Source organism: Tasmannia lanceolata, unplaced genomic scaffold (assembly GCF_043159265.1).
Source record: "Tasmannia lanceolata isolate RefF3 unplaced genomic scaffold, GAP_Taslan_0.1 ptg000037l, whole genome shotgun sequence".
NCBI lineage: Eukaryota > Viridiplantae > Streptophyta > Magnoliopsida > Canellales > Winteraceae > Tasmannia > Tasmannia lanceolata.
In genome coordinates, this window is record NW_027518714.1 from 7,358,622 (window position 1) to 7,370,000 (window position 11,379).

The following is an 11,379-nucleotide window of genomic DNA, read 5'->3' on the forward strand; positions in this document are numbered from 1 at the left end:
TCAGCTGAAACTGTCACTGTTATATTCTTCCATTGTGATTTGAAATGCTGAGTCAGCAAATCCTTTTGCATGCCTACTTGCTCGATTATTTGAAGAATGGGTCAGCCAAGGAACCCTCCTGTGAGGTATGTGCTATAAATGTGCATGGCTTGGGCCGCGGACTGTTTGCAACGCTCTTAATCAGTGATTTCGTTTATAAAAGAAATTTCTGAGGGAAATGGATGGTGGTATACTTCATACTAAATGGAATTGGAATTTCTCATGGAAGCATCATTGGTTTTGAGGTCATCCTTTTTACTGCCTGATTTATGAAATATGGCTTCATTTTGAGCCATTCTTTTGTGTACATTTTCTGGTTGTGACCCACAGTTGCTTAGCTATCCTTTGGGCATCAATATGCCTCCATTGGTGTAAAATTGGGAATTGCTTCTACCATTCAAAAATTTAATAAAATAAAATTGGGAATCACTTCTATTTTTGACATGAATCCATGATGACTTGCTAAACCTTCTATGTGAAATGGTTTACTTCTGCATGAGCTGCTGGTAGGATTGCTGGTTCAAGTCATTCTACATTGAAGTGCTGATATTCCGAAGCATATATTGTCTATCAAAACTGAGGAACATGTGAGACTGGCTTTTCATCAAATCTGAAAGTGCAGGTTTTCAAGTTTTTAGTCCTCTTTTGATTTGAGGATGTTACTTAAAAATGGGTCCAGTTTTTTATTTTTATTTTTATGCATAGCCAAGTTTCTTGCACACGAGGATTAACTTGCAGTACGGAGTAGCTTGTGAACTTTACTAGTTGCAAGCTAAGCATCACAGGAATGTTACCAGTTCTGAGTTGTTATGATGCAAGCTCCTTGGTGTACATTCTGCAAATAAGTTCCACATGTTTTATCCATGTGCATTAAATTGAACTCTTATCTATTTTTGGGATTTTTTTAGGCGGCACTTAATTCTACTTATCCTTCTATTTCTACTCCTCCCCGTTCATGTTGAACATTTAAAAGTTCTTAAGAACTTTTTTTTTTCACCTTCTTGGCTAACTATTTGTACTGCTAGTTCCTATTGAAGTCTCTTTCTGGCTTGAGTAACCATGTTTCATGTACTTCAGCTTCCTTGCGTATTAAATGTAAAGGGTGGGTAAACAAGTTTTAGTCTGCATTTTCTTGAACATATATGTGGAGGATCCAGTTGCATGGATTTTTTTCACAATTTATTCTTATATTCTCAAATGTGGCCATGTAATCTGGTTCGTTGTTAAGGCTATGTTTGGCAACCATGAAAATGTTTTCCATGAAATATTAGTTTACAAAGGCCATGTTTGGAAGTCATGAAAGTTTTTCCATGGAATATTAGTTTATCAAGTGGTGGGTAAGAGGCAAAGAGAGTGGGAGGGGGATGGAATTGAGATGCCATGAGTGAAGAGAAGGTGATAAGTGTCTGAAAAACAGGGGAAAGAAATACCCTCTCCCACTCCACATTTGACAACCTATGAGAAAACATTTCATGGTTGTCAAACATGGCCCGGGTGTATTATGTAAATAGCTTGTTTTGCTGGGTTTTGCTCGATCATATCTGTTCTTCAACGTTTTTCATACCTTTATTTCTGGAACAAATTAAGAAGAATTCCACCGATGTCTATATTTATGTCAGCTTCCATTCTGGTTGCTTCTCACTGGTGCTTCATGTTCTCACCATTCTTGGTCTCATAGACGCCATCCAACGTGACATGTTGCCACCATTGTCACCTACAAGTTACACGTCTGAGGTGATCAGAGCCCAATCCATAACATAGAAAAGCAGTATAATGCATGAGTGATTTTGCATGGAAAATGATATTTCCACCTCCATTTTTTTTTTTTTTTTGACTGATGTTTTTTCCTCAAAGTAAAGCCATTCTCTAGAAGAGACAGGGCACGCAGTCTGTTTGGCAACCATGAATTTTCTTTTCATGGAATATTAGCTTGCCAAGTGTTCAGAGAGGGGTGCATGAGTGAGGAGATAGAGTGAAATGTCTGAAAAATAAGGAAAACAAAAATTCTATTTCGAGTAGAGTTTTTCTTTTCCCTATGTTCCCTCCTAACTCTCTCTCCCCGTGTCTGCCCCTCTCTCACCACTTGATAAACTAATATTCTATGGAAAAAAAATTCATGGCTGCAAAAAATGGCCTGCAAAATGGATAGGATAGAAGCATTTTCTGCCCTTAAAAAGTTGTAAGCGTCTCCTTTGGTTTTAAGCTTGGTCATCAATTTGATACTAGTTTTTCTCATTTCACATCTTCACCTACTCTCCAACATATCTATTGTTGGTTGTGATGGGCACAAGGGTTATCTCGATTGGTGAAGTTGGATCCCTCTTTTTTACTTTTGGAATCCAACTTCCACGTTTTTTCTTTGAGGAACATTTCAAATCCAACTTATGCATTACACGTTGGTCCCTCAAATCAATCAGTTGGACACTTGGACAAGATCCATATTTATCTCGTAAGGCCCTATTTGGATCGCAAGGAAAACATTTTTTGATGAAAAAAAAATTCTCGATTTAAAACAATCTGTTAGAGTAATTAGGTCAAGCAAGAGGTTGCTTGAAGCATTACATCCAAGGTATCTAGTTTGGAATACCAAGTTTGTTGCCTCCAGCCCCTATATATAGAGATACACTAGGGTTTTAATAGGTTAGTGGGCTCTAGCCCAAATAAGCCCACTACACCGGTCCATTATCTTATTGGGCTTATATTAGAACATACATGGGTTATTTTATATACCCAACAATCTCCTCATATGTTCTACATATGGCACAATCCAATAGATAGTTAATGTGATGTCGAAACAAAATTATTGAATCATCCATATCACAATATCAATAAAGATCTGTAATCCAACTGAAAATAAAAATACTTTAAAGAATAACCAAGAGTTTTAGAAATAATCTAAACTCAAACATAAGCAGTTTCACATGTAGGTGAACTATTGAATCAACTGAAAAGAAAATAATAGTTCCCACTGCTCTATAAGGATTCACTCATCAAATAAGTCATATTTATCTCGTAAGGCCCTGTTTGGATCGTAAGGAAAACATTTTTTGATGAGATTTTTTTTTCTCTTTCCATGATTTAAAACAATCTGTGCATATAAGTTATAAGCAAATAATTTTTAGAGGTATCCATAGAGGCTCTTAGTCACCACACCATCAAGTATATAAAAAACCCCAGTGTTGCTCTGCAACCCACATTGTGCCATTTCTTTTGAAGAAAAAAAAAAACATCTCAGTGGAGAGAGATCATGGCCACTATGGCACTGACGAGGTATTTCCACGAAATGTCATTTCCTTGCCCACTTTTTCTAGTTTGGTCATGTTTCCTTTTTTTTTTATATTGGAGATGACTGTTGGGTTGTGGATCTGTATTGGGTCACATCCCTTGGAAGTGCACTCCTTTGTCTTTCTGCCCCTCTTTCTGCATGACAACTTTTCCTACTATAAAAAATGCATTTCCTAAAGCTTTTGAGTGATTTGAGTGCTCTCACTTTGGTTTAAATACTTGGGATAATGGTAATCATACTCATAGGGACTTTCGCTTTCCCAGACAATATCTCAGCAACTCAGTCACCCACTTCACCCACTTAATCCTCAGTCGTTATATGGTGAACAAAAAGTATTTACTGTTTACAAAAACAAATGATTTACTAATTTCTTAGTCACCGCCCTTTCATTAAATAGCAAACAATGTAACCTGTTAGCGGCACTCTTCTCTTTTGCCAGTAATCGAAAGAGAGAGTGAATTTAAGAAAGTGAGGGGTGCTATTGTTAAAACAAGGTAGTGCAGGTATCATTTCCTTATTACCTTTTATATGAAAAAATTCACTACAATTAGAAGTTCTTATACTATGACGGCCATGTGGGCACGTACAGCAAACAATATATAGTTGGGCTCATATAAAATTGGGCGATCTAAAGGAAAGAGACTTTTCAATGTTAAGGAGAGTGAAAAGAAAACTTGAGAGAGAGACTCTTCCCATTTCCATTTTTTTTATTCAAAAGACCTTTTAAAAAGTTTATAATGGAACTTTTCTTAATTAATTAAGTTATAAAGTTTCATTGAAACAAAAAGCAGGCATATTTGGAAACCATAAACAAAAATATTCCGTAGAATATTCCGCAGGGCCGAGTGAGTGAGAGACTTGTGGGAGTGTGAGAAATCCCAAAAAATTATGGAAAATTAAAATAACTCTCGACTAGGTGGATCCGGATCGTGACGCAAACATAGGTGGATCCAATCCGAATTGGGGAGATCCCTAAAAAAGAACGGAAAACGGGCAGCCACGGCAATTGTTAATATTAATAATATTCTATAGTAATCTCAATAATGCAATAAAGAGGTTTTATTAGTGGAGTATTGTGAATATTAATTTATTAATATCTACTGGTCATATGACATCCCTTTTAGAATTTTTTGTACCACTACTAATTTAAATAACTTATTAGGTATATAGTGGGGCAGAATTTTCTCCCATTATAAGCCCAAGGTGAAACATTTTCCTTGTTTTCAAGGAAAATTTAAACCTACTTGACCCTGAAAATTTATTTTATCTTTCTAATAGATGAGTCAGGAATATTGAACTCATGAAGAATGAATAAGGCAATTAAATAGGATCAGTAGTAGGGGTGGCAAAATTGGCCGAACCGAACCGAACCGAGCCGAAACCGAACCGAAAATTCGGTTTCGGTTTGGTTAAACCAAACCGATTCAAATTTCGGTTTGGTTCGGTTTGGGTATCAAACCGAACCGAAACCGAATATTTGCAATTATTATGAGTAAAGGGTGGCAAAATTGGCGGAACCGAACCGAAACCGAACCGAAAATTCAGTTTTGGTTTGGTAAAACCAAACCGATTCAAATTTCGGTTCGGATCGGTTTGGGGGTCAAACCGAACCGAAACCGGACCATTGCCACCCCTAATCAGTAGGGTGAATCAGGTTTTAAAAGCGGATTAATCTAATACAAGCTTTGATAGCTTTGTTTAACACTAGATGTGAATCAAGATAATTTTGACTACAACTTGACCCATCAATATATTATATACTGGGTTTCAGACTTTCAGTTTATAAAATACACAAGCCAAGATGCCAAAATTAGATAATGGCAACTGGTTGACTTGATTTAACAGATGAATCAAATGTGGGCCCACTTGATCTCACTACTCTAAATAGTCAATTCCATTTCTCACTCATCCCTCAAGGGCGTCGTTGCAAAAATCAGCTGAGAGGGCGCCTTCATTGGCTGCACGTCACTAATGCACATTTTTAATGACTGCAAGTACTCCAATGCGGCACCTTTCAGCTAATTTTTGTAAAGGCGCCCTTGAGTCTAGCATATCTCAACTACTAACTTTTCACGGATGAAATTTATTTTCCTTCACAGTGCATTTTTTTTTTTTTCCTGTAGGTGGGTAAGCTGGGATTGAGCCCATCAAATAAAAAGCTAGGATTGAACCTACGACCTCAAGGTCGAGAACAAAGCCTTTGACCAACGAGCAGGTGTATTTTGTAGTCGGGTGTCTTGTCGGATATATCTCCAAAGAAAGGGAGATGACTCTTTCATCCCTGTAGGATAATGCGCTCCGCTGGTAAAGTGAATTGGGGGCGGACTTTGACGGTTTTTGACGTCAAATCACCTTAAAAGGGGCGCATTATCCTAGGGGGGGGTGAAAAATCGTGTCTCCCAAGAAATTATAATCTCCGGTACATATTTAAAGAAAACGACTAAAATAGCCCTGGGGTCACATGAAATCGTGATTTTTCTTTTTCTTTTTTTATTCCAATTTAATAAGGAGAAAAGCAAAAAGCATCCTTTCAGTTTCCACCATAGACGGTTAGGCTCCCTTAAGAATATTCCTACGCCGATTCCGCATCCAGTCCCGATCAATTTCAGTATAAATCGAAAGATAAAAAACGTTCGGAAAATACCAAAGTACCCCAATTTATTGTTATTGTGGGTTAGTGATATTCGCACTACCATGTGTTAATAATTGTACAAACTCAGTTTGTCTTTTCTTTTTAAATTTGCTTCTAAGAGCTTTTTGGGAACCGTAATAACTAATAACCTTTGACAGCTGTTTAAAGAAGAAAGGACAACCTGAATTTGTTCAATTATTAAAATATGGTATTGCCAACCTCAGTAGGCTTTACTATTAGGCTCTGTTCACTTACGTTCCCGTGAAAGTAAATCCCTGGAAAACAGCCTCTTTTTTTCCTTGACAAGACAGAATTCTTGTGTTCACTTGCTTTCCCGGGAAAATAGAATTACACATGTGGAATTTCTATAATAAGTCAAAAAATGACATGGAAAAGCCCATTTCCCCCCCTTTAGGCTCTGTTCACTTCTTTTCCCCGGAAAGGAAAGGAAAGGAAAGGTTTTCGTTTTCCTTTCCTTTCCAGGTGACGTGGCAGAAGGAAAAGGAATCCAGGAAAATGTTTCGTTTTACTTGGAAAGCCTCTTTCCGATATATTTAATCGGAAACCAAATCTAGAGTAACAGGGAAAAAGTCAATTTCCACGTCATTTTCAGCTTTTAAATAAGAAATTCCACATCTGATAATATTTTTCCTTGGAAAAAAGTGAACACAGAAATTCTGTCTTGTCAGGGAAAAAAAAGGCTGTTTTCCAAGGAAAAGAAGTGAACATAGCTTTAGGGATTTCATTTCCGACCAACAATACTCGGATTTCGTTTCCCGGGAATACTAGTGCAAAAAGAAGGGCAAGCAATTTCCCTGTAAACCTTTTGTTGCACAAGTGAATAATCCAGAAACAGTCCAGGGAAACCTTTTCCTGCACAGATTCCCTGGATTTCTTTTCCGAATGCCACGTCAGATTCTCGGGAAACTTTTATTTTTTCCTTTCCCAGGAAAACAAGTGAACAGAGCCTTAGGGATTTGCTATGCAATTTTGCAGAAAGCCATTTCTCCGCTCACTTCTGCAAGAGAGAACTGCCACCTCAGATGAATTAAATCAATAAGACAAAATGTCCTAAGAAGTCAACCTTCGTGGCTGTTCTCTTGTGCAAAAGTGAGCCTTGAAATGCCTATCCGTGAAATTTCTTAGCAAATCACACACTAATAACGACATTTCAAGTGGGATTTGCTAGCGTCCATCGCAAAAGGCATTTCGTAGATGGTTTGGCGCATGTTGGAGCAGCCACAAAGTGAATGATGACAAAATTTGCTGAAAAGTGAGCCTCTGTGGCTGCTCTGACATGCGACAGACCATTTGCGAAATGCCTTTTGCGATGTACACTAGCAAATCCCATTTCAAGTTGATAAGTACATGAGAAACTGCTGAAAGGAAAATGTAATAGAGGTGAGACGGCCTCTCTATATACGACCTAACTAATAATTTTCTTTCGGGTGGTCGCACCAAAAATAGGAAAAATCAGAGTAAAAAGACATATTTTCCGGCTCTAAATTTTCCAAATGCAAGCCCATTTTGACTTTCCTCTCAAAATAAAAGGAAAGTAAAGAATCGAGAATATGTTTCCTTTCCTTATTCTATATTACTTACATCCAAATGGATACTTCATTTTTTGAAAATAACATAAAAAACATAAACTTTTAAGAATACAAAATTCCAAAAATCTCCGCCATTTCATGGAAAATGTCGACAAAAAATAAACCGTCTCTATACTCTCGCAGGATATGTGAGGGGCAGTAGTATCATTAGTAGGTGAAATTATATGGCGTGTGAATATGCATATGAAGTGCCGACCCCTGATATTTGATCCAACATCATCTTATAAATTTGGCTATAGTTCAATCAATTATCAAGGGCAACAACACCTTGATTATGAGCATGTATGCCCGATAACCATATAAAAACTCTATATATATATATATATTGTGCCACATATCATAACTTTTTTGGTTGGTAAGCTGGAATGGAACCGTCAGGATGAAGAACAAAGCCTTGACCATTGAGCTAGTCTCAATCCCTGCCATGTGGTACAACTCTTATACGACAAAAACCCCTATTTTTAACCAAATAATAAATAGGAAAACAGTTTGAAAAATAAAAACGGGAGTGACACCACCGTTGATTTGACCCTTTTCAGGGTGTATTTATTGCTTTTATGGGGATTTGTGCCCCTTTTACTTTGTCTTTTAGCGGGCACGGCTCTAATGGTTGACACCCTTTTTTTATTTTCACAAAACGGGATCCGTTTTCCTAGCAAATCTTCAAATCCTGGTGCACACTTCAACATTAGATGGTTGTTTAAGATTGAGCGGAGATCGATTCATTCATTGAAAGGCTTTCAGAGGTGAAGGGAACAAAAAAAAAAAAAAAAACTCTAGCCTATAGGATTGTCCTCGACGAGGGTAGAAATCCTTGGAAAAGCTGTTCCAGAGATTGGCTCCTCCGTTATAATAAATTCATGTCAAATAGGTTCTCCTGCTTGTATTGTGTAGATTATCCATCGGTGAGTTGCGAATAGCAAGCCAATCCAAGGAGACATAAACCCGGACTTGCTATCCCATGGGGAACAACCCCAAAATCAATATGAGGAAAGTGTTTCTAGTCCGGCCGACTAGAGATCATTCTCTAGTCCGCCACCCAAAAACACATGGGTCCCACATATTTTGTGGTGATCTAAAGCATTCATTTGATAGGCCTCATCATAGATAGGATGTCCACAAAAATTCAGCTTCATAGGATCTTCTTAACCCTTCGATTTGTGGAGTTAAAAAATGGACAGATTTGTGGCGGTTTATAGCCGTCCATTTTAAGCTCCACAAATCATAGGGTTGGGATGATCCTATGAAGCTAATTTCTTGTAGACACTGTCTCTATGTCAGGGCCCATCAAATGAATGCTTTGCATCACCCAAATATGTGGGACCCATGTGTTTTTTGGTGGTGGACTAGAGAATGATCTCTAGTCGGCCGGACTAGAAACACTTTCCTCAATCAATATACCAATATCCACATCAAATATGGATATGCAACTCCAACGGAATAATTAGTTCAAACCGATTTTGAATTATGGGTCCCACCTGATGACTTGTTGGGCTCAGATATTCCGTCAAGATGCCCAGATATTCCGTCAACATTCCGTTTATCCTCTCTAAATAAAGAATAAAGAAAAGATAAAAGAAAAATCCGATTTATCAAATTCAAGGGTATTTTGGTAATCATGAACTCATCGACCATGTTATTATAACTAGAGTCTTACTGAACTAGTATGCCATTTGATAAGAGAGCACTCAGTACACTATACCGTTGAAATTTTCTTGCAGAGAGAGAGAGAGAGAGGCTCTGAGAATGCTTTCATGTTTGGGAAATTAAAGACTGTCGTGATGGATGGGATTTGGGGAGGCAATGAGTCTTCTTCTTTCTTCACACCTACCGTATCTTGAAGAAACAGGAAAAAAAAAACGGAGAAAATCGTCTTTTCTAGAAGCCCGTTGAGTTTCGAGGAAAATCTGACTCCATTTTCCGATTCTGCCCTCTCACTCTCGCATTATACCATTCCTCTGCTTTTTAATGAACTTTAAGCGACGACAGGTGCGTGTTTACTTCTCAAACGTTGTGGTTGTGCTGAATTGTGTTTGCTTTCGGAACTTAAATTGGCAATCCTTGATTTTTTCAAGGATTGTAAGATCTAGGTTTTAGCTTATAAAATCGATGTATCCAAACGAACCGTGAAGGTTCAATATTTTTCTTGTGAATTTTGCATAAGGAAATTAATATCTCTAGACTTTTTTTCTTTTTTCTTTTTTTCCCTTCTTGTTTTTTATATGCATCGCTTGATTATTATTTTTCTTTTCAGAGAATTACCAAGGATTTATTGGTCTCTACAGAATATGGAAATTTAAAAAAAAAAAAATTTTTTAAATGAAGTTTTCAAATAGGAATTTATTGTTTATTACTATTCATAATTTGTAATGCTTCAATGTAGAAAATAATAATGAAGTTAGAGTTTGTATTTGGAGTTGATTTTTTTTGGGGGGTCGAACATATTTTTCAGCGAAAATTAGGGTTTTTTTTTTTTTTTTCCAAATGCGTACTTGTTACATATTTTTGTTCTTCATTTTAAAATCCATTATTATAGAAAAAAAAAGAAATTAAAGTTCATATTTGGATTTGATTTTTTTTCTTCATGAGTTAGATATATGTTCTGCATATATTGTGATTTTGTAGAGGGACAGCAAATATATCAATCTTTGGCTGGTTTTGTTCATGATATACAATGTTTATTCATGCATCTCTTATTCAGTGAAATTTAGGGTTTTTTTTTTTTTTTTTTTTTCCAAATGGGTACTTTTTACATATTTTTCTAGAAGAAAAATAAATAAATTAAAGTTCATATTTGGATTTGATTTTTTTCTTCATGACTTAGATATATGTTCTGCATATATTGTGATTTTGTAGCTGGACAAAAAAAAATATCAATCTTTGGCTGGTTTTGTTCATGACATACAATGTTTATTCATGTATCTCTTATTCAGTGAAATTTAGTGAGACCGGTAAATTTTCCTGGATTCCTTGTCCTTTGCTTCATCGACGATTTTTCCACGTTTGACAGGATATTTTTTCATAAATTTTGAACTTCTCCTTAGAGTTCATGTTGCTTATTGGTTTTTCTTTTATTGGGAAACATATATGGCAGAAACTAGAAATTAAATTTTGAAGTTAAACTGTGTGCTCAATTGGATCCTTTTTTTCTCCTGAGCCACGCAAAACTTAAACAAATTGTCCATGCAGGGCATTATTATGGTGAGTTGGGTAAAGTTTAAAACTGTGCCTTTTATTCAATTCACTGAAAAAAGAAAGTCACGTAGAAAAGTAAGAAAGTTGAAAGTTGAGAGTTTACATATTCATATTCCTTGGGGTTTCAAAGAAATTGCTTACTAACACTGTTATTACAGGTCTGATGATTCGATGAATGGGTCAATACTTTTTGAGTTTCGACTACTACGAAGAAATTGTTGACAGCTTCAGCTCGATATCATTGCAGTGACAGCTATTTCAGTACAGCGGATATAACTTTTCATTGCTGTTTCAATAAGGTGGCTTGAATTTGTGTTCTTCACTATCTTAGATAGTATCATTTTGGAACATTTACTCGCAGTTGGGCATTGGTTCTTTGGAAAGCTCTCAAAGATAATTATTCAAGAAAAGTTTGGCTTTGCTGGGCAAGTCTCCTTTGGCAGTAAAAGATTCTTTAGAATGGGCATATCTTCTTTGGCAATGGGTTCTTCAGGAAAATTTGGTTTTATTGGGCAAATCTCTTGGAAATAAGCAATTCAAGAATATTTGGGTTTGTAGGGCACATCTCCTTTGGCAATATGTATGTATTTGAAAATTTGGCTCCATTTGGGCAAATC

The 11,379-nt window shown here is 36.6% G+C and overlaps 1 protein-coding gene across 5 annotated transcripts in view; it reads left to right on the forward strand.

The window, feature by feature from the left end:
• The first annotated feature begins 9,248 nt into the window (after positions 1 to 9,248).
• Positions 9,249 to 11,379, forward strand: part of LOC143862505 (putative ubiquitin-conjugating enzyme E2 24) — an 11,293-nt gene continuing 9,162 nt past the window's right edge. For all 5 annotated transcript variants that reach the window (XM_077373561.1, XM_077373563.1, XM_077373564.1 and 2 more), the window contains exons 1-2: positions 9,249 to 9,556; positions 10,921 to 11,379. The exon at positions 10,921 to 11,379 is cut by the window's right edge. The gene's annotated coding sequence lies outside the window, so the exon portion shown is untranslated. The remainder of the gene's footprint in view (positions 9,557 to 10,920) is intronic.